The 20,319-nt window shown below is 36.9% G+C and overlaps 1 protein-coding gene across 5 annotated transcripts in view; it reads left to right on the top strand.

Moving 5' to 3' along the window:
• The window catches only part of PSD3 (pleckstrin and Sec7 domain containing 3), a 575,226-nt gene that overhangs the window by 473,161 nt on the left and 81,746 nt on the right, over window positions 1–20,319 (top strand). The window lies entirely within an intron of this gene.

Here is a 20,319-nt window from a genome sequence, read left to right as displayed (position 1 = left end):
GCATTTACATTGTTGAAAGACTTTGGCATTAGCAGATTCCCTTAAAAGTATGGCAGGGGTGGGGATGAAGGGGGCAGAATACCTTAATGTGACTTTAAGAAACATGCTGGCTTTCTGTCCATCCCCTTAGATTATGACACAGTGGGATCTAACCTCTTCAATCATTAGCAAATTTTCTAGCTAGAATGTCGTCAGATGTAGCTCTTTCCCCTTCAGTATTTTTTTTAAAAGCTGTAGCTTTGGGGAGAAACATGTGTCTTCACATGTCCTGTTCACATGTCATCTTCACAGTCCTGTCACTGTGACCTGCATGGTGAGACCTCCTGTGGTGTGCCGACTACTGTCTCCTGCTGTGATAGACCTGGATGGCTTATTTATTGTTAAATAGCTAAATGTATGTAAGATGTATGAGATTCTCAACACGGCTCTAAAATTGGCTCCTATTAGGAGTGCAAAGAAGCATCTTTAGATTTTGTTTTAACATGGATTTTACCTACACTATGCTGTCAAAGACTTTGGGAAATAAAAAGATCATCATCATCTACCAGCAATCCTGATGAATACAACTAGAATTATGGTTGTATACTGTAATTAATGTTGGAATCTAGCATAGATGTAAAATGAAAAGACTTTCTACTATCTTCTGTTTGTTACCCAGTACAGGTTTTCTTATTTGATATTGCATCTATGCAAGAGAAAGCCAAGCATTTTTTTTTTAATATCACAGATATTACAAGGAGTGAACAATATAAAAGACTCCTGGTAGAATTGTGATCAATAGGCCATCATATGGTACTTTGGAAATTATAGTCAAATTTTTTAAATTATATTTTTTAAGCATATGTGGTCTTTAAGTTCTGGAGTGTATATTTAAGAATGTATCCAAGTCCCCAATATCTCACAAGAGATATTTTTGTAGGATTATGTTGTCTTTTAAAATTGAACACCAGAAGGAGCTCATAGAAAATCATTAGAACAGGAAATCAGATAGATTGAACTTAATCTTTCACTAGCCATTTTTGTTCCCTAAATGAGGTTAACTGAATAACACTATAGACTTGTACCGTAAATATAGGGGACTGAATTATATTATAGATGCATAAATACGTATCAACACATATTTCTATCCATAGTATATACATTTTACTCCAGGCATTAATAATCAGAATTCTTATTCACCAGTAGTCCTTTTTTAGTACTTAATGTTTCTTCCCACTAATCATGTAAATAACACTTTTTAATTATCTGACTCTTTATCCAAAATGAAAGATATCTATCCAATGATTAGAAAAAATTCTTCCCCTAATCCCCTCCAAAAAGGTCAGGTGCTTGTGATATATGCTCCTGGGATTTAATTTTGTCTCTCTGGAATTCTGGTTCTTCCTAGAATAGGTGTATTAATTGTCCTTTGTCAGAGAGTTGGAGTTATAACATGTTTTGTATTCCTTGAAAGCTTTCATTTTTCACGTTTCTAACTTCTGTTTTGTTTATTGAAAACATAATGGTTTAATTTAAATTTGATTCATCTGTTTTCGTCACTTTTTATCTGGTTTATTCATATTCGTTCTTCATTTGAAGCGGGTATTAAAGGACTTCTGAAAGGATTAGGTACTATTGCCTTTGATTTTAGCAAAATATCTTAAAAGCTTCCCTTGATCTAATCATTTTAGATTAAGAAAATTGAATTTTCTAATCCTTTCTGGTTCATTTTGACGTAGTTTAAAGAATGTTATTTGAACTACCAAAGTGCAGTCTATATGTTATTTTCTTTAAAACTTGATTTTCTGTATGGTCTTTTTTTTTTTTTTCCTTTAAGGTATTTTAAATTATATTCTTTAGACCTCTGGATGGAATGTGGCTTTGTCCTTTTCTAGATAACATTGTTAATATCAAATTCTGAAGCAGATAAAATGAGTAGGACACATGTCAGTATGTTTTAGAAGAATATGCATTTTGTGGAGAACACATTCAGTGTTCAAATGTATTAATTCTTACTTTGACTTAAGCTATTTATCAGTTAAGGGTCTGTTATTGGAAGAGTTACCAGTGAGGCTCCTGGCCATGAGGGGGCAGTGCAGACTTTCCTGCTGTCAGGCCCAGCTTGTTGCTCTGCCTTTGACAGAAGTAACATTTTGGAGTCAACTTCTTCAAAGGCGAAGACTCCAGAATTTGGTGTGTAGTGTAAGAAATGTTGATTAGGCCTCAATTCTGCCTGGAATTTCCACATGTCTCCCATGGATTTAGTTAAATCTCAAATATAAATTATTTCGGTATTTCTTAGTTTTTAACTTGAGTAAGTCAATTATAGGTTTAAAACATAAATCTGTAAAAGTTCATGTTGATAATGTCACTTATTTCCTTCTTTATCTCTTGTCAGACTGCATTATATATTATAGATCAGGAAGATCTCAACTGATGCTTTTGTTTCATGTTGTTGTGGGTGAATGTAACAAACATGGTTGAACTCTTGAGGCCTTTTTTTGAGGACTAGTAAGAGGCTAGGATAAACCAACAGTTCTCTAGTTGATTATTGTATGGGTTCAAACAAATTGTTTAAAGCTATTATTTAATAATATGGCAAAGAATTCAATTTCTCCAATGCTGAAATTTCAGAGTAAAACTTGTACTTTGGGTAGTGCAAAATGGAAAAAGTTGGCCCTTTGCTCTCTGTGCCAAGGTATCGCATCCTGGTGGCCTAGCCTGGGTTTTGCTCCCTATAATTAGCAATATGTGCCTAGACAGTCACTTCTCCTCCCTGGGACTCATCCATAAAATGCAGGGGTTGATAGAATGATAGCTTTGTTCTGAGCAATGTTAATTTTAGAAATCTTGCGGGGGTTGGTGGGGGTTATTTCCTCTGTAAAAGGAATCTAAAGACAGCTTGATTCAGGGAAGGTGAGTTTTATATGTATTTTGAATAAAACTTCCTGTGCTAAGAGATGTTAACCATAAACATGTTAAAGGGAAATGAAATGCCTAATTCATTGCTTTGTAAAACATGTTGCATTTGTGGTGAAAGGCCCCATCAACTCTATTCTCTCCATCCTGCATAAGCTTGCTTGTTATTTCTTTAGCATTGTTAGGTAAATGTTACTCATTTCCCCTTCTGTGAATCAAATCCATACACACAGGAACCTTAAAGATGTCATTACAATGCCCACTGCAACCTAAAGTTTTTCAGGAGAGGTTTGAGGATTTTTCTTATTCTTTACCAGATCCCTTTTGTGCTTTAGATTAAGGCTAGAGCCTGGGAAGGAGATTCTGGTCAAATAGCTCCTTTATATATGCGTATTCAAAAATGTATATCTCATATATTATGGGAAAAATCCTTAGTCATAATTTGGAAAAATTCCTGCAAATGTCTGTTTATATATATATGTTTTATTCTTAAATTGAAGCAGAACATCTTTTAATCTTGTAAATTCATCCTCACTTGGATCCTTGCAGGACAGTAGATTTAAACAATTGGGGTCGGAATTCAAGAACATCTCTCTGAACATCTTATAACCCTGGCACATGAGAGAATTAAGGAGGAAATGTCTTTCACAAAGCAAATCTGATAGTGTAAAGATAAAAATAATTTTATCTCCAAAACCCTATTTTTCTTACTTTGGCTCTACTGTCTTCCCACTGGAGTCACTTCTTGTGTTCCAAGAAATTATACTTTTCCCTCAGGTGTGATTCTGCCAGACTAACAAATTTTGATGTTTTAATGTGGTCTTTACCCAAAGGAGATCTTAAGAAACCTGGCTCCTTTTGGAAAGTATTTCTGCAGACTACATTATTATCAATAGCTGTTTAACTCAAGTCTTAAGACTTTAGTCAGCCTTGCCCCAAAATAGAAGCTTGTACTATCTTTGGATTTATTTTTAAATTATAAAGTTAGCAAAGTGATATTGGTTTTTATTGTTGGGCTTGGGGTTTTTTTCGATTCTCCCTCAAGCCCTAACCACCCCCAGAACCACCACCAGCTTGTTTCTGAATTTCTCAGATCCTGCCAGTACCTTTTCATGTAAATTAATACTTTGTTTCCCTTAGATTATACAGATTTTGAGATGTTGAGCAAACTGTGCTCCTGAGGAGATGATCCTTGTTGACCGTTGAATATAATTAAAAGCAGATCTTCATCATTTACCTATTTTCACTTGATTAAAGTGCCAGTAGAGTTGTGCTTGGCTTGAGTGTCTCTAAAATAACTCCCAGTGTCATACTGTGTTCTTGATCTGCTTCCTTATGCCTTTCTATTTGAAAGCATTCTTCCAATGATGTATATAGCATACATGTATATAGCACCTATAACAGGTGGTTCAGAGCTTCCATGTAATATTTGAACATTGTAAAGAAATTGCTGGCCCATGCCACCACTTTTGGCAAGCTAGTATAATACCCTTGTCAGAATCAAAGAAAAGGAAAAAAAAAATCTATGAAATATTAAGATGAGAGTTCAGGGAAGAAAAAAGAATCCTCTCATTTTTAAGGGTCTTTGTTGAAGCTCGAGGGAGGTTAGTACCATTATGATAACCTGAACTTAACCAGCTGGGAGCTCTAGTGTGGGAATATGCATGGTGACCAGATGTCCTGATTTTCTAGGATGATGACTTTCCTTTATTGTATCCTGCTGTTAGATCATGCCTGGTTGCCTGGTTTATAATTCATGATTGCATTCAGTTTACAGACTAATAGGAGATTTTTGGAGAGTGTTTTTATTTATTCATCCATGGTGATGCAGAAACCATGAGGGGCTGGGCAAGATGGCTCTTCCTCAGTCATTTATCATGAGAGTTACTCTTTTATCTTTGATTTTAATTAAGATTTTGGAGCATTATCTTAACCTTCAAGCAGATCACTTTTCATTGCTTTTTAAAAGCCAATCTTTCACATTCAGTGGTACAACATTTGGTTTATTTGTGCATATAGATCATTTGATCTTTGTGGAATTTGTTTTTCTAAGTAGATTACTTGGAGTGTTTCAAGTCAAAATTTTTAAGAAAGTACTGGCTGAGACTCAATTTTTATAGCCTGACTCATCTCATAACATAACACTGGTTGTAGCCTGCAGTTAAGTGTTAGAAGGCAGGATGATACGCAAGGCACTGGAGACATTTGTATATTGACTCATTATTACCAGATTCAAATCTGGTAAGCCAAGTTTTTGTTTGATTCTGGCAAATCAAAGAAGATTATATAGCTGTTCCATGCAGCACCTGGGTGGCTCAGTTGGTTAAGCATCTGCCTTCAGCCCAGGTCATGATCCCAGGGTCCTGGGATCAAGCCCTGCATTGGGGTCCTTGCTCATCAGGAGCCTGCTTCTCCCTCTCCCTCTGCCTCTGCCTGCTGCTCCCCCTGTTAGTTCTCTCTCTCTGTCAAATAAATAGATATTTTTTAAAAATTATATAGCTGTTCCAGACACAATAATCCCCTTGCATCCAGGTGCAATTTAGGGGGGTCAGCTTCAACCTTGTAATTGAGAAATCCCCTGGATCATGCCAAGGTATTTATAGCAAGCAGTAGGACCTTCTCTAGACCCTGGAGCTCCTAGCAGCTTATGACAAGGGAATTCATGCCTGTTGAGCTTTTTTATTAAAGTTTTCTTCTAAGATTTCCCAGTGTAAGTAAACTAGAAGGGTTGGGGTCTAGTTCGTTGAGTAGACTGAATAGGCAGACAGATATAGGAGAGTGCTTTGAGAGAAAAAGCTCTTTACTGTCACTTAGAAGGACTGCTAAGGTACCAGCAGTGCACTGATTTATGACAATTCTCCCCAGAGAACTTTTTAAAGAATAGGTAAAATGGAAAGCCTCTCCACAATACTTTAATTATGATTGGACAGTATTTTGAGGGGATTTTTGTATGTTTCATTAACCCCCTGCTGTGACCTCTTAACATTGTGATTAAGTGGTATTTATACACTGCAAAAGCATAACTCTTAAAATTAAAGATAACAATATGCTTTTCTCTCCATGCCTATGTAAACCTCACTGAAATGACAGTAGAACTCCTAGATTTTGAAGTACACAGATTGAGACCTGATGCCCTCAAGCTGTCAAAAAAATTTAGAAGATGGAAAGCTTACCAGACTTGTTAACTACTTACCACTCCAGAGAAAGCCAAAACCCAAGTGTCTGCAGACCTGGAAGCCAAGGAAAGATGACTGATTTTCCCCATAGAACACAAGAGAGGTCTAGGAATTGGAAGCACTGATTACACCTAAGGACAGTAGGTCGAAAAAAGAAGATCTCTTTAAAGGTTCTAAATTAGTAACTAGACACTCTCAGTGCCCTCCCTACTTTGTAGAGCCAAATGCTCCTCATCTTCTGCAACTCCTGTCTGGGAAGATTAACCCCAAAACTTTGGACTTCGGAAATCAGGTCAGTTGAGGCCAGTAGTGAGATTCCCACATTGAAAATAGCAAAATTAAGTGAAAAGTACATACATTTCACAATGGGCAGCCTCTTCCTTTCTCCTCACCTATGTACTTTTTCTTAGTTACTTAAAGAAGAGGAGGCTTGGTATCCAATAAACAGGAAATCTAATAGCAGAGAGGCAGAGGAAAGCCTCAGGATGATGATAAAGAGAAGCCCTAGGACATCAGCTTTGCAGGAGATAGAAACCAACCAGTTTAGATTAGAGTGAGAGAATAGAGAATTCCAAGGATGCTTCCAACAGTGTCACTGAGAGAATATCTGAAATGTTAGACTATATGGAGAAGAGAGTCACAGTTCTTTTGGAAAATGTGGAGATGAATTAGAGATAAGCTTTTGAAAATGAAGTAAACAACAACAAAATGAGGTAATAACTCCAGAGAAGACAAAAAGCAAATGAAACAGAGTGCATACATAGCTCAGGGGTGAATTATATCTACACAGTCATAATAATGTAAGCACTGAAAATTGATGTAACGTTAAATTGTGATATATAATTTTAGTGGAAGGATTGGGGTGCAAGAGGGGAGAGAAAGTGAGAGTCAGCTGTTGGTATGTGTGAGTGAGAAAAAGAAGAGAGAAAGAGAAGTGCCCTTTTTCCAGAGGTCCATAGGTAAAAGTCAGTCGGTCATACTGAAAATACAAAAAAAAAAAAAAACAAAAGGAGTTGAAAGAGATTATTTCTGGGCAGCAAGAATCAAGAGGTAAATCAAGGGATTGTTATATTAATTACATGCCTTTTAGTAATTGTTTATTATAAAAATTATATACATGTATGGCCTTGTTAAGCTTTTAAAAATGAATAGAAAATAGCATATAGGGGCGCCTGGGTGGCTCAGTTGGTTAAGCGACTGCCTTCGGCTCAGGTCATGATCCTGGAGTCCCGGGATCGAGTCCCACGTCGGGCTCCCGGCTCAGCGGGAGGCCTGCTTCTCCCTCTCCTGCTCCCCCCTCTTGTGCTCTTTCTCTCTCTCTAACTCTCTCTCTCAAATAAATAAATAAAATCTTTAAAAAAAAAAAAAAGAAAAAAGAAAATAGCATATATATGTGCATATGAGACTGGAATAATTTTCAGTGAGTAGAATGGTTTGTGTAGAAGAGCAGGCTAGAGGAGTTGGTGGCAGAGTAGGATGACACTGGGCTTGTCTCATCCCATGAGTATAGCTAGATAACTATCAGATTATCCTACATACTTGAGAAATCAATCTGAATACTGGCAGAACAAACTTCACAACTAAAGGTAGAGAAGAGCCCACATCAAAGAAGGTAAGAAGTGTGGATACACAGTTTGGAAGAGAAATGGAACATGGCTGCTGTGTTAGGGAGGGAGGGAGGATCATGGAGAAGGGCTAGAGGCAGACAAGCACATAGGAGAGCTCACAAGGAAAACGAATCCCCATAGTAATTGGCTTGGAAAGTAAGAGGTCCCAAATTTTGTGAGTTCTTGCAAACAGTGGGGCTTAAAGCCTAGAGTTTTAAAGGTCAGCATATGTGGCTCTGGGAGAGCTCAGAGGACATTGGGACTGCTCTTGGGGAGAAGGCAAGCAAACAACCTGCAGACATGCAGTGTGGAAATAGCAATCTGAAGAGCACGTGGGGCATACAGTGGGGAGGTTATTTGCTCATCTCTTGGAGCTCATCCCAGAGAGAGAGCATTCACAGAGACCCATCCAGTTCCCAAAAAGGAACTGGTAGGCATTATTTCCCTCCCTTCAGCATAAGCACAGGGCCACCTGGGAGAACCAACACAGCACCAACACTCACTCCCTAACTTGCTTACACCAAGCCCCACCCCCACGCTCTGGTAGAACAGCCCCTCCCAGTCTTGCTCAGTCCCAGCACATCACCCCTTCCCCCAGAAGACAGGTCCAAACCCTTGCTGACATCACATCTCCTGATATGGGAGTTTTGTGAGGCCTTGGTTCTAGTGGCAGTGGTGACAGGTCTCATTTCACAAACAGACCAGAACATGCCTAGTTAAAAATGTGCCGCATTCAGGCCAAGGAACAAAAACTGCCCACAACAGTCAAAGAGACTCCACAGACAACTGGCCTCAAGGATAAAGCCACCAGGACACAAAAGCAGAGCACAAGTAGCACACATTGAAGACATTTCCAGAAGCACCAGGGTCTAAGCAACAGGGGACACTACTCAGCAAGGCACTACAGGACCTCTTTTTCATGAGGCCCTTACCTTAAAGAAAAGGAGATACAGCTGACTTTCATAACACACAGAAACAGACACAGAGATTTAAACAAAATCAGAAGATAGAGAAATCTATCCCAAATGAAAGAACAGGACAAGGCCATAGCCAGGTATCTAAGTGAAACAGATACAAGTAACATGCCTGATAGAGAGTTTGAAGTAATGATGATAAGGATACTCACCAGACTTGAGGAAAGAGTGGAAGACATGCGTGAGACCCTTAACAGAGATAAGGAATAATATAGCATAGATAAAAGGCTCAATAAATGAAATGAGAAGCACACTTGATGCAACAAACAGCACAATGGAAGAAGCAGAGGAAGAAATTAGTGACTTAGAAGACAGAGTAATGGAAATTAAGCCAACCAAAAGAGAAAAAAAGAATTATGCAAAATGAAAATAGATTTAGGGAACTCAGTGATTTCATTTGTAGCAACATTTGTATTATAAGAGTCCCAGAAGAAGAGAGACAAAAAGGGGCAGAAAATTTATTTGAAGAAATAATAGCTGAAAACTTTCCTCATTTAGGGAAGAAAACAGATACCAGATCCAGGAGGCACAGAGTATTCCCATCAAAATCAACAAAAGCAGATCCTCACCAAGACATATTGTAATCAAATTGGTAAAATACAGTGATAAAAAATTTTAAAAGCAGCAAGACAAAAGAAGACAGTAACTCATAAAGGAAAACGCATAAGGCTAGCAGGGGATTTTTCAGCAGAAACTTTAAAAGCCAGAACGGAACAACATAATATATTCAAAGTGCTTAATGGGAAAAATCTGCAGCCAAGAATACTCTATCCAGCAAGGCTGTCATACAGAATTGAAGGAGAGATAGAGAGTTTCCCAGACAGATGAAAATTAAAGGAGCTTGTGACCACTAAATCAGCCATGCAAGAAATATTTTATTGTATTTAAATTCAAGTTAGTTAACATAGAGTGTAATATTGGTTTCAAGAGTATAATTTAGTGATTCATTGCTTACATATAACACCCACTGCTCATCCCAATAAATGCTGTCTATACCCATCACCCATTTAGCCCATTCCCCCCACCAGCTTCCCCCCCAGCAACCCTCAGTTTGCTTGGTTTGCCTCCTTCTCTGTTTTGTCTTATTTTATTTTTCCTTCCCTTCCCTTATGGTCATCTGCTTTGTTTCCAAAATTCCACATATGAGTGAAATCATATGGTGTTTGTCTTTCTCTGACTGACTTATTTTGCTTAGCATAATACACTCTAGTTCCATCCAGCCATGCAAGAAATATTAAAGGGGACTCTTTGAGTGAGAAGGAGAAAGTGACAGTATAAAGGTAGGAAACACAAAAGCAGTAAAAATAAATACTTCTGTAAAAAATCAGTCATGGAACTCACAAAATAAAAGTACATAAAGTATAAAAACATAAATCTAAAGTGTGGGGAGGAGTAAAGAATGAGTTCAAACCTAAATGACCATCAACTTAATATAGATTGCTATATGCAAAAGAGGTTATGTACAAACCTAATAATAACCGTATATCAAAACCCACTAATAACTATGCAAAGAATAAAGAGAAAGAGATCCAAATATATCACTAAAGAAAATAACCCATGAAAGAAAGAAAAGAAAGGATCAGAGAAAATATTAAGAAACAACCACAAAACAAATAATAAAACAATAAATACATATCTATCAATAATTACTTTGAATGTAAATGGACTAAATGCTCCAGTCAAAGACAGCGGATAAAAACACAATACCCATCTATATGCTGCTTACAAGAGACTCATTTCAGACTCAAAGACACCTGCAGATTGAAATTGAGGGGATGGAGAAACATCTGTCATGTAAATAGTTTTCAAAAGAAAGCTGGAGTAGTAATACTTATAATAGACAAAATAGACTTTAAAACAAAGACTTTAACAAGAGACAAAAAAGGACACTATATAATCATTAGGGGACAATCCAAAAAGAAGATATGATAATTGTAAATATTTACACACTCAATATAGGAGCACCCAAATACATAAAATAGTTAATAACACACATAAAGGAATTAATCGATAATATAATAGTAGGAGACTTTAACACCCCACTTTACATCAAAGTACAGATCATCTAAACAAAATCAAGAGGGAAACAATGGCTTTAAATGACACACTGGAACAGATGGATTTAACAGATATATTCAGAACATTCCATCCTAAAGCAGGAGAATATACATTATTTTCAAGTGCACATGGAACATTTGCTAGAATAGATCACATATTAGCCCACAAAACAAACCTCAACAAATTCAAGATGGAAGGCATGCTACATATGTTTTCTGACTAAAATGTTATGATAGTAGAAGTCAGACACAAGAAAAAAATCTAGAAAGACCACAAATACATGGAGGTTAAATAACATTCTACTAAACAATGAATGGGTCAGCCAGGAAATAAAAGAAGCAATTAAAAAGTACATGGAAACAAATGAAAATGAAAACACAACAGTCCAGAACCTCTGGGATATAGTAAAAGTTGTTCCAAGAGGGAAGTTTATAGCAATACAGGCCCACCTCAAGAAGCAAGAAAAATTTCAAATAAACAACCTGACCTTACACCTGAAGGAGCTAGAAAAAGAAGAACAAACAAAACCTAAAACTAGCATAAGGAAAGAAATAATAAGGAATAGAGCAGAAATAAATGAAATAGAAAGTAAAAAAAACAAAGAACAGGTCAAAAAATCAGGAGCTGGTTCTTTGAAAAGAATCAATAAAATTGATAAACCTCTAGCCAGACATATCAAGAAGGAAAGAGAAAGGACTCAAATAAATAAAATCACAAATGAGAGAGGAGAAACAACAACCAACACCACAGAAATACAAATAATTATAAGAGAATATTGTAAAAACTATATGTCAACAAATTGGATAACCTAGAGGAAATGGATAAATTTCTAGAAACGTGTAAATTACCAAAACTGAGCAAGAGGAAATAGAAAATTTGAACAGACTGATAACCAGTAAAGAAACTGAGTACTCAAAAAATTCCCAACAAACAGAAATCCAGGACCAGATGGCTTCATAGGCAAATTCTACCAAACATTTAAAGAAAAGTTAATACCTAGTCTTCTGAAACTATTTCAAAAAATAGAAAAGGTTGGAAAAACTTCCAAATTCTATGAGGCCAACATTACCCCAATACTAAAACCAGATAAAGACACCACAAAAAAGAGAAGTACAGGCCAGTATACCTGATGAACATAGATGCAGAAATCCTCAACAGAATACTAGCAAACCAAATCCAACAATACATTTAAAAAATCATTCACCATGGGGTGCCTGGGTGGCTCAGTCGGTTAAGCGTCTGCCTTCAACTCAGGTCATGATCTCAGAGTCCTGGGACCAAGGCCTGCATTGGGCTCTCTGCTCAGCTGGGAAGCCTGCTTCTTCCTCTCCTCCCTGCTTGTGCTCTCTCTCTCGCTATCTCTGTCACTATCTGTCTCTCTCGAATAAATAAAATCTTAAAAAAAAAAAAATCATTCACCATGATCAAGTTGGATTTATTCCTGGGTTGCAAGGGTGGTTCAGTATTTGCGAATCCATCAACATGATACATCACCTCAGTAAGAGAAAGGCTAAGAACCATATATGACTATTTCAATATCTGCATAAAAGCATTTGACAAAGTATACAACATCCATTCATAATAAAAACCCTCAACAAAGTAGGGTTAGAGGGAACATACCTCAATGTAATAAAGGCCTGATATGAAGCCCCACAGCCAGCATCATCCTAAATGGGGAAAAACTGAGATTTTCCCCTAAGGTCAGGAAGAAGACAAGGATGTCCACTCTCACCACTTTTATTCAACATTATACTAAAAGTTCTAGCCACAGCAATCAGACAACAAAAAGAAATAAAATGCATCCAAATTGGTAAGAAAGAAGTAAAACTTTTGCTATTTACAGATGGCATCGTACTCTAGATAGAAAACCCAAAAGACTCCACAAAAAAACTCTAGAATTGATAAACAAATTAGTCACAGGGTACAGAATCAACATACAGTAATATGTTGCCTTTCTGTGCACTAATAATGAAGTAGCAGAAAGCAAAATTAAGAAAATAATCCCATTTACAGTTGTGCCAAAAATACCTAGGAATAAACCTAACCAAAGAGGTAAAAGATCTATACTTTGAAAGAAATTCAAGACAATGCAAAGAAATGAAAAGATATTCTATGCTCATGGATCGGAAAAACAAATATTGTTAAAATGTTTATCCTACCTAAAGCAGTCTACAAATTTAATGCAATCTCTATGAAAATACCAAGAGCATTTTTCACAGAACTAGCACAAAGAATCATAAAATTTGTGTGGAACCACCAAGGACCTCAAATAGCCAAAACAGTCTTGAAAAAGAAAAGCAAAGCTGATAGCATCCCAATTCTGGACTTCACATTATATTACAGAGCTGTAATAATCAAATATATGGTAGTGACACCAAAGTCAACACCTAGATTAATAGAACAGAATAGAAAACCCAGAACTAAACCCATAACTATATGGTCAATTAATCTTTGACAACACAGGAAAGAATAGCCAGTGGGAAAAAGTCTTTTCAACAAATAGTGTTGGGAAAACTGGACCTCTTTCTGGCACCATACGCAAAAATAAGTTCAAAATGGATTAAAGACCTAAATGTGTGACCTGAAACCATAAACATCCCAAAAGAGAACACAGGGAATAACCTCTTTGACATTGGCCATAGCAATTTCTTTCTAGATATGTCTCCTGAGGCAACGGAAACAAAAGCAAGAATAAAGTATTAGAACTACATCAAAATACTAGCTTCTGAGCAGGGGAGGAAATGGTCAACAAAACTAAAAAGCAGCCTATGGAATGGGAAAAGATATTTGCAAATGACATATCTGATAAAAGGTTAGTATCCAAAATATAAAGAACTTACACAACTCAACACCCAAGAAACAAGTAGTCTATTTAAAAATGGGCAGAAGACATGAACAGGCTAACAGATACATGGAAAGATGCTTAACATCACTAATCGCCAGGGAAATGCACATGAAAACTACAATGAGATATCACGTCACACCTGTCAGAATGGCTAAAATCAACCACACACGAAACAACAGGTGTTGGTGAGAATGTGGAGAAAAAGGAACATTCATGCAGTGTTGGTTGGAATGCAAACTGGTGCAGCCACTGTGAAGGTATGGACATTTCTCAAAAAGTTAAAAATAGATCTACCCTTTGATCCAGCAATCCTACTACTGGGTATTTACCCAAAGAATAAAAAAACACCTTGCACCCACCCCTATGTTTGTAACATTATTTACAATAGGGAAGATATGGAAGCCGCCCAAGTGTCCATCTATCGATGAATGTTTAAAGAAGCTGTGGTGCACATACACACACACACACGAAATTTTGCCTTTTGCAATGACCTAAATGGAGCTAGAGAGTATAATGCAATGCAAAATAAGTCAGAGAAAGACAAATACCATATGATTTCACTGACAGTGGAATTAAGAAACAAAACAAATGAGCAAAGGGAAAAAGAGAGGGAGAGAGGAGTTAAGAAATTGATTCTTAATTATAGAGAAAAAACTGATGAGTACCAGAGGGTGAGGGGATGGGTTAAATAAGTGATGGGGATTAAGGAGTGCACTTGTTGTGATGAGTACTGGGTGACGTATGGATTGTTCAAAACTATATTTTACACCTGAAACTAATGCAACACTAACTGGAATTATGTATGTTAACTAACTGGAATTACAAAGTTAAAATTTTTAAAAATTTAGGAAAGCATAAAAAATTCGTGTATCTTAATTAACTTGTTTAGCAAATGCCAAAAAACAGAGACTACTTTTTTAAAAGTTACATCTTTCCCAAGACACTATATTTTAACAGTTACAGGACTAGATCATGTTCTGCTACTGGTCGCTGTCAAAATTTTCTGTCTGTAGTAAAAATGGCCATGAAAGACTGGTCCTCTCTTGGGAAACATTCCTTTATTTGAGATTGTCCTTGTTACTTATTTTTATGGAATGATGACAGTAGTAGATAGTGTTGTGGTTTGGTTTGTTTTTTGTTTGTTTGTTTTTTTAAAGATTTTATTTATTTATTTGAGACAGAGAGAACGAGAGAGAGAGAGCACATGAGAGGGGGAAAAAATAAATAAAAATTTATTTCCTCACTTGGCAAAATTTAAAACTTGGCAATTCCATGTGTGTTCCCAAAACCTCTTTAGAAAATTTTCCTGTTTATGAAATCCAAAAACCTGATAGTCACTAGATTAGGTCATTTAATTTGGCTGTATTGATTGTTTTTGGATAAAATCTAGTTCCATTTGGTTTGTCTTTCCTTGCTTTGTCTAATCCACGGAAATGACAGAGAACAAATGCCATGCCTGGTGTTCTCTCTAAATGTCAGAGTGCCCTAATGATCATTAAAGCTTTTTGTAAAAAGAAATCTGCATGTTACCCACCAAACAGTTTTTTAACTGTGAGGCGAATGTGATAACCACTACACTACGGAAACAGTTTTTTAACTGTGTACATTAACTTTACCATCATGTCCATAATCCTTAAATAGTTGATCATTTTTCTCAGGTATTTAAACAATACTGCATGCAATTTATAAAGAAGCTTAGAATTTGTTTTCCTTATGTTCTAAAATTATGAAGCATTTTTATTATGGTACAAGCCTGGCAGTTCTTTTTTTTTTTTTTTAATCTTTTATTCTTACGTTAATCACCATACATTACATCATTAGTTTTTGATATAGTGTTTCATGATTCATTGTTTGCTTATAACACCCAGTGCTCCATGCAGAACGTGCCCTCTTTAATACCCATCACCAGGCTAACCCATCCTCCCACACCCCTCCCCTCTAGAAACCTCAGTTTGTTTTTCAGAGTCCGTCGTCTCTCATGGTTTGTCTGCCCCTCCGAAGTTCCCCCCTTCATTTTTCCCTTCCTACTATCTTCCTCTTTTTTTTTAACATATAATGTATTATTTGTTTCAGAGGTACAGGTCTGTGATTCAACAGTCTTAACACAATTCACAGCGCTCACCATAGCAATACCCTCCCCAGTCATCACCCAGCCACCCCATCCCTCCCACCCACACCCCCTCCAGCAACGCTCAGTTTGTTTCCTGAGATTAAGAATTCCTCATATCAGTGAGGTCATATGATACATGTCTTTCTCTTATTTCGCTCAGCATAACACCCTCCAGTTCCATCCACGTCATTGCAAATGGCAAGATCTCGTTCCTTTTGATGGCTGCATAATATTCCATTGTGTATATATACCACATCTTCTTTATCCATTCATCTGTCGATGGACATCTTGGCTCTTTCCACAGTTTGGCTATTGTGGACATTGCTGCTATAAACATCGGGGTGCACGTACCCCTTTGGATCCCTACATTTGTATCTTTGGGGTAAATACCAAGTAGTGCAATTGCTGGGTCGTACAGTAGCTCTATTTTCAACTTTTTGAGGAACCTCCATACTGTTTTCCAGAGTGGCTGCACCAGCTTGCATTCCCACCAACAGTGTAGGAGGGTTCCCCTTTCTCCGCATCCCCGCCAACATCTGTCGTTTCCTGACTTGTTAATTTTAGCCATTCTGACTGGTTGTGAGTGGGTATCTCATTGAGGTTTTGATTTGGATTTCTCTGATGCCAAGCGATGTGTTGAGCACTTTTTCATGTGTCTGTTGGCCATTTGGATGTCTTCTTTGGAAAAATGTCTGTTCATGTCTTCTGCCCATTTCTTGATTGGATTCTTTGTTCTTTGGGTGTTAAGTTTGATAAGTTCTTTATAGATTTTGGATACTAGCCCTTTATTTGATATATCATTTGCAAATATCTTCTCCCATTCTCTCGGTTGTCTTTTGGTTTTGTTGATTGTTTCTTTTGCTGTGCAAAAGCTTTTTATCTTGATGAAGTCCCAATAGTTCATTTTTGCCCTTGCTTCCCTTGCCTTTGGCGATGTTTCTAGGAAGAAGTTGCTGCGGCTGAGGTCGAAGAGGTTGCTGCCTGTGTTCTCCTTTAGGATTTTGATGGACTCCTGTCTCACATTGAGGTCTTTCAACCATTTGGAGTCTACTTTTGTGTGTGGTGTAAGGAAATGGTCCAGTTTCATTCTTCTGCATGTGGCTGTCCAATTTTCCCAACACCATTTGTTGAAGAGATTGTCTTTTTTCCATTGGACATTCTTTCCTGCTTTGTCAAAGATGAATTGACATAAAGTTGAGGGTCCATTTCTGGACTCTCTATTCTGTTCCATTGATCCATGTGTCTGTTTTTGTGCCAATGACATCCTGTCTTGATGATGACAGCTTTGTAATAGAGCTGGAAGTCCGGAATTGTGATGCCGCCAGCTTTGCTTTGCTTTTTCAACATTCCTCTGGCTATTCGGGGTCTTTTCTGGTTCCATACAAATTTTAGGATGATTTGTTCCATTTCTTTGAAAAAAGTGGATGGTATTTTGATGGGGGTTGCTTTGAATGTGTAGATTGCTCTAGGTAGCATTGACATCTTCACAATATTTGTTCTTCCAATCCACGAACATGGGACGTTTTTCCATTTCTTTGTGTCTTCCTCAATTTCTTTCATGAGTATTTTATAGTTTTCTGAGTACAGATCCTTTCCTCTTTGGTTAGATAAGCCTGGCAGTTCTTAACAATAAGGTTTACCAGCAGGAAGGTCTAACAACTGACTAGGGCAAGTATAATTCAGAATCTTCTTTGAAGTTATTGGTTATTGGTATATTCTTTCAAAAGAATGGCTTAGCTATCCAAATCCAGACAAGTTTTTGATAAATTATAATGCCAGAGGATTAGGATATAAGAATTAAAAGCAAAACCAGGAGATAATTATAAGTGTAATGAGTTTGAAAATCATGAATAGTCTGAATCAGGTTAGAAAATAGTTAAACATTTGCTGAAGAATATTTTGGAAGTTCATCATAACTCACATGGAAGAAGGTGGTGATTCACTAAGAACATAGTTACATTAACTTTTCCCAAGCTGTCTAGCTCTAAGGATTGTTATATTAAGTTACATCTATATAATGTTTTTGGATACTAGTTTTATTTTCCACATTGGTTTGAAAATGGAGGGTCCTTTTAAAATATATGTTGCAGTCTTTCCATCTTTCATGAGAATCTCACTTAGTGAGAATACCTCTTCTACCTGAGATACATATCCCCTTTTAAGAGTGTTTTGACAGGGTCATGGCAAGTTCATTTGAGGAAGGACAAAGAAGAAAGTGTAGAGTAGTGAATAAAAACATGGGTTCTAGAGTCCTAGTCCTATGTTTGAGTTCCAGTTTTGCCACTTACTAATAACTCTGTCACTAGGATAAAGGTTGCCAGATTTAGCAAATAAAAATACAGAAAACCCAGGTAATGTGAATTTCAGATAAATTATAATATTTAGCATAAATATCTCATGCAAAATTTGGAGACATACTTATGCTAAAAAAAAAAAAAGTCATTCATTGTTTATCTGAACTTCACATTTAACTGGGCATGCTGCACTTGATCTGACAACCTACAGCATTCAGCAAGTAACAGTCTGCCTTATTCGCAGCTTTAAGATCAATGGAGTAAATTATACTTGTAGAATGTTGTTAAATAATGTACATAAGTGCTCAGTTCAGAGTCCAGCACATAGTAGCACTCAGTAAATGTCAAATATATGGAAGGCCTTCTTTCAGTTGTTAGACATCTAGCCTGGCATCCTAAAACAGATAGGACTCTAGCCTTAAAATGTTGTTAGACATCCAGTTGGAGTTCTGTGCCAAATTCTAAGATTCTTGAGTGAAGAGTATGCTAGTCTGAGTGGTCAGAGACTTGTACTCTTGTCTTTTAAAATTTGGGGAGGAGGAATTATATAGCCTAGGCTAGTTAGTATACACAGAGATAGAAATAGGAAGTGAACGCCTATATTTTTAAAAGAAATCAAAGGTCAAGGAAAAAATTATAAAGGCTTTAGAGTCAAACTGCCTATGATTCCATTTTGAGATCGGCCACTTTACTTAACCTCTGCACTCTATTTTCCTTCTCTGTAAAATGGGAAGTAATACCCATGGGTGGTGGTGTAAAAAAGTAAATGATGTAGGTCATGTATAACCCTAGGAACAGGTCTTGGAACTTGTTAACTACTCAGTAAATGTTAGTTTGTTGGCATAATTTGTCCATGATGCCAAACTGCCAATTTGATTAAAAATAAGTGATTCTCCTAATGCCCAGCATATGTTTGCCATGGGGTATTGATTGGCTAAGGGGCATGGAATGGATAGATTCTGGGTATTTAAATTCAAGTATTCTATAAAATCTGAGGAGGACAGGAGTAGATTGCATGTAACAAAAGTAGTACTTTCTATTTATGTGTCACTTAACCAGAGTACAAATCGTTTCATATCATTTTCACAATTCTGTGAGGTAGGTGTTGTTACGCTCTCTTTACAGATGAAGAAAGCAGAGGTTTAGTGTTAGTGGCCTAAAGTCATAACAGCTGATTCAAGAGGCAGATTTGATACAATTCTACTGATTTCTAGTCCATTGTTCTTTTTTCTATGTTTACTGTTTCCCATCATAATTGTTGTATTAGGATTATCATCATTGAGGTCTTTGGTTTCTCAACAGTTTTTTGTTTTTTTTTGTTTTTTTTTTTAAACACTGGCTGTCGTCGAGACAATTTATGAGGCATTGTGGAGACTAAAGAGAGGCAGAAGACTTGATTACATGTGCAAGAAGTTTAAAATTTAGTATCTAGTTTTTCAGTTGAAGTAATGCATACATGGTGTGGTAAACATTCGAATAGTACAGAAGATTTTACATTGAAATTTCTCTCTCACCCCATTTCCCCAATCGCCCTCTCCAAAGGCAGTCACTGTCAATGGTTTCTTCTGTATTTCAGAAATGTTCTGTGTAAGCATATATTTATATTTATATGTACACATGTGCACTCTTTTGCACCTTACTTTTTTCTTTTAGCAATATATTCTAATGTATCTACTTGGTTTTTAATTTAAATGACTTTAAATACTAATGGGAGAGAATATATCTCTGGTGCTATTGTTAAAACTGTCTTATCCAATTTTTCATTTGTGCTTGAGGCATGCAAAAATGGGCCACCCTTCTCCCATAATTTAGGAAGATAGCCTGATACATCCCAAATCTGCCACTGCCATTACCTCAGTCCAGGTCACATCATCTCTACCCAGCCACCACCAGTCTTTCTGCCACTTCCCTTGCTCTCTTCTAGTTCTTTCTCCACACAGAAACCAGGGTGACCTTAAGAACATGAACTAGAGCAGGTCTCTCCTCCATGGTTGCCCAACACACACAGAAGTTCTTTGTTTTCTGGTCAAAAAGCCCTGTGTGACCTGTCTACCTATTTGCCCTTACCACAGGCCTTCAGACCCACCAATCTCAGTTATACCAAGGAGCTGCTTACCGATCTTCTGTTTATCTTTGTGTGGCTGCTCCTTGTCACTCATATTAAATTTCCTTGCATAGAGGTTTTCTTGTCCAACCAGTTGAAAGCTAGTCTTTTAGGTTACCTTATATTAAATACCTTATGATAATTATCTGGAAGTCTACCGGAAAATGATAGAATCATTTTGATGTGTTTGTGTTCTTATTCCTTTATTGTCTGTTTCCACCCCCACTAAATCTAAGTTCTTTGCCTGTGTTTT

This window comes from Mirounga angustirostris, unplaced genomic scaffold (genome assembly GCF_029215605.1).
Source record: "Mirounga angustirostris isolate CCGP_5_RB_7025 unplaced genomic scaffold, mMirAng1.0.hap1 SCAF_2, whole genome shotgun sequence".
In the NCBI taxonomy this organism is placed as follows: Eukaryota; Metazoa; Chordata; class Mammalia; order Carnivora; family Phocidae; genus Mirounga; species Mirounga angustirostris.
The sequence above is the reverse complement of the archived record's forward strand: the minus strand, read 5'-3'. Positions and strand labels throughout refer to the sequence as shown.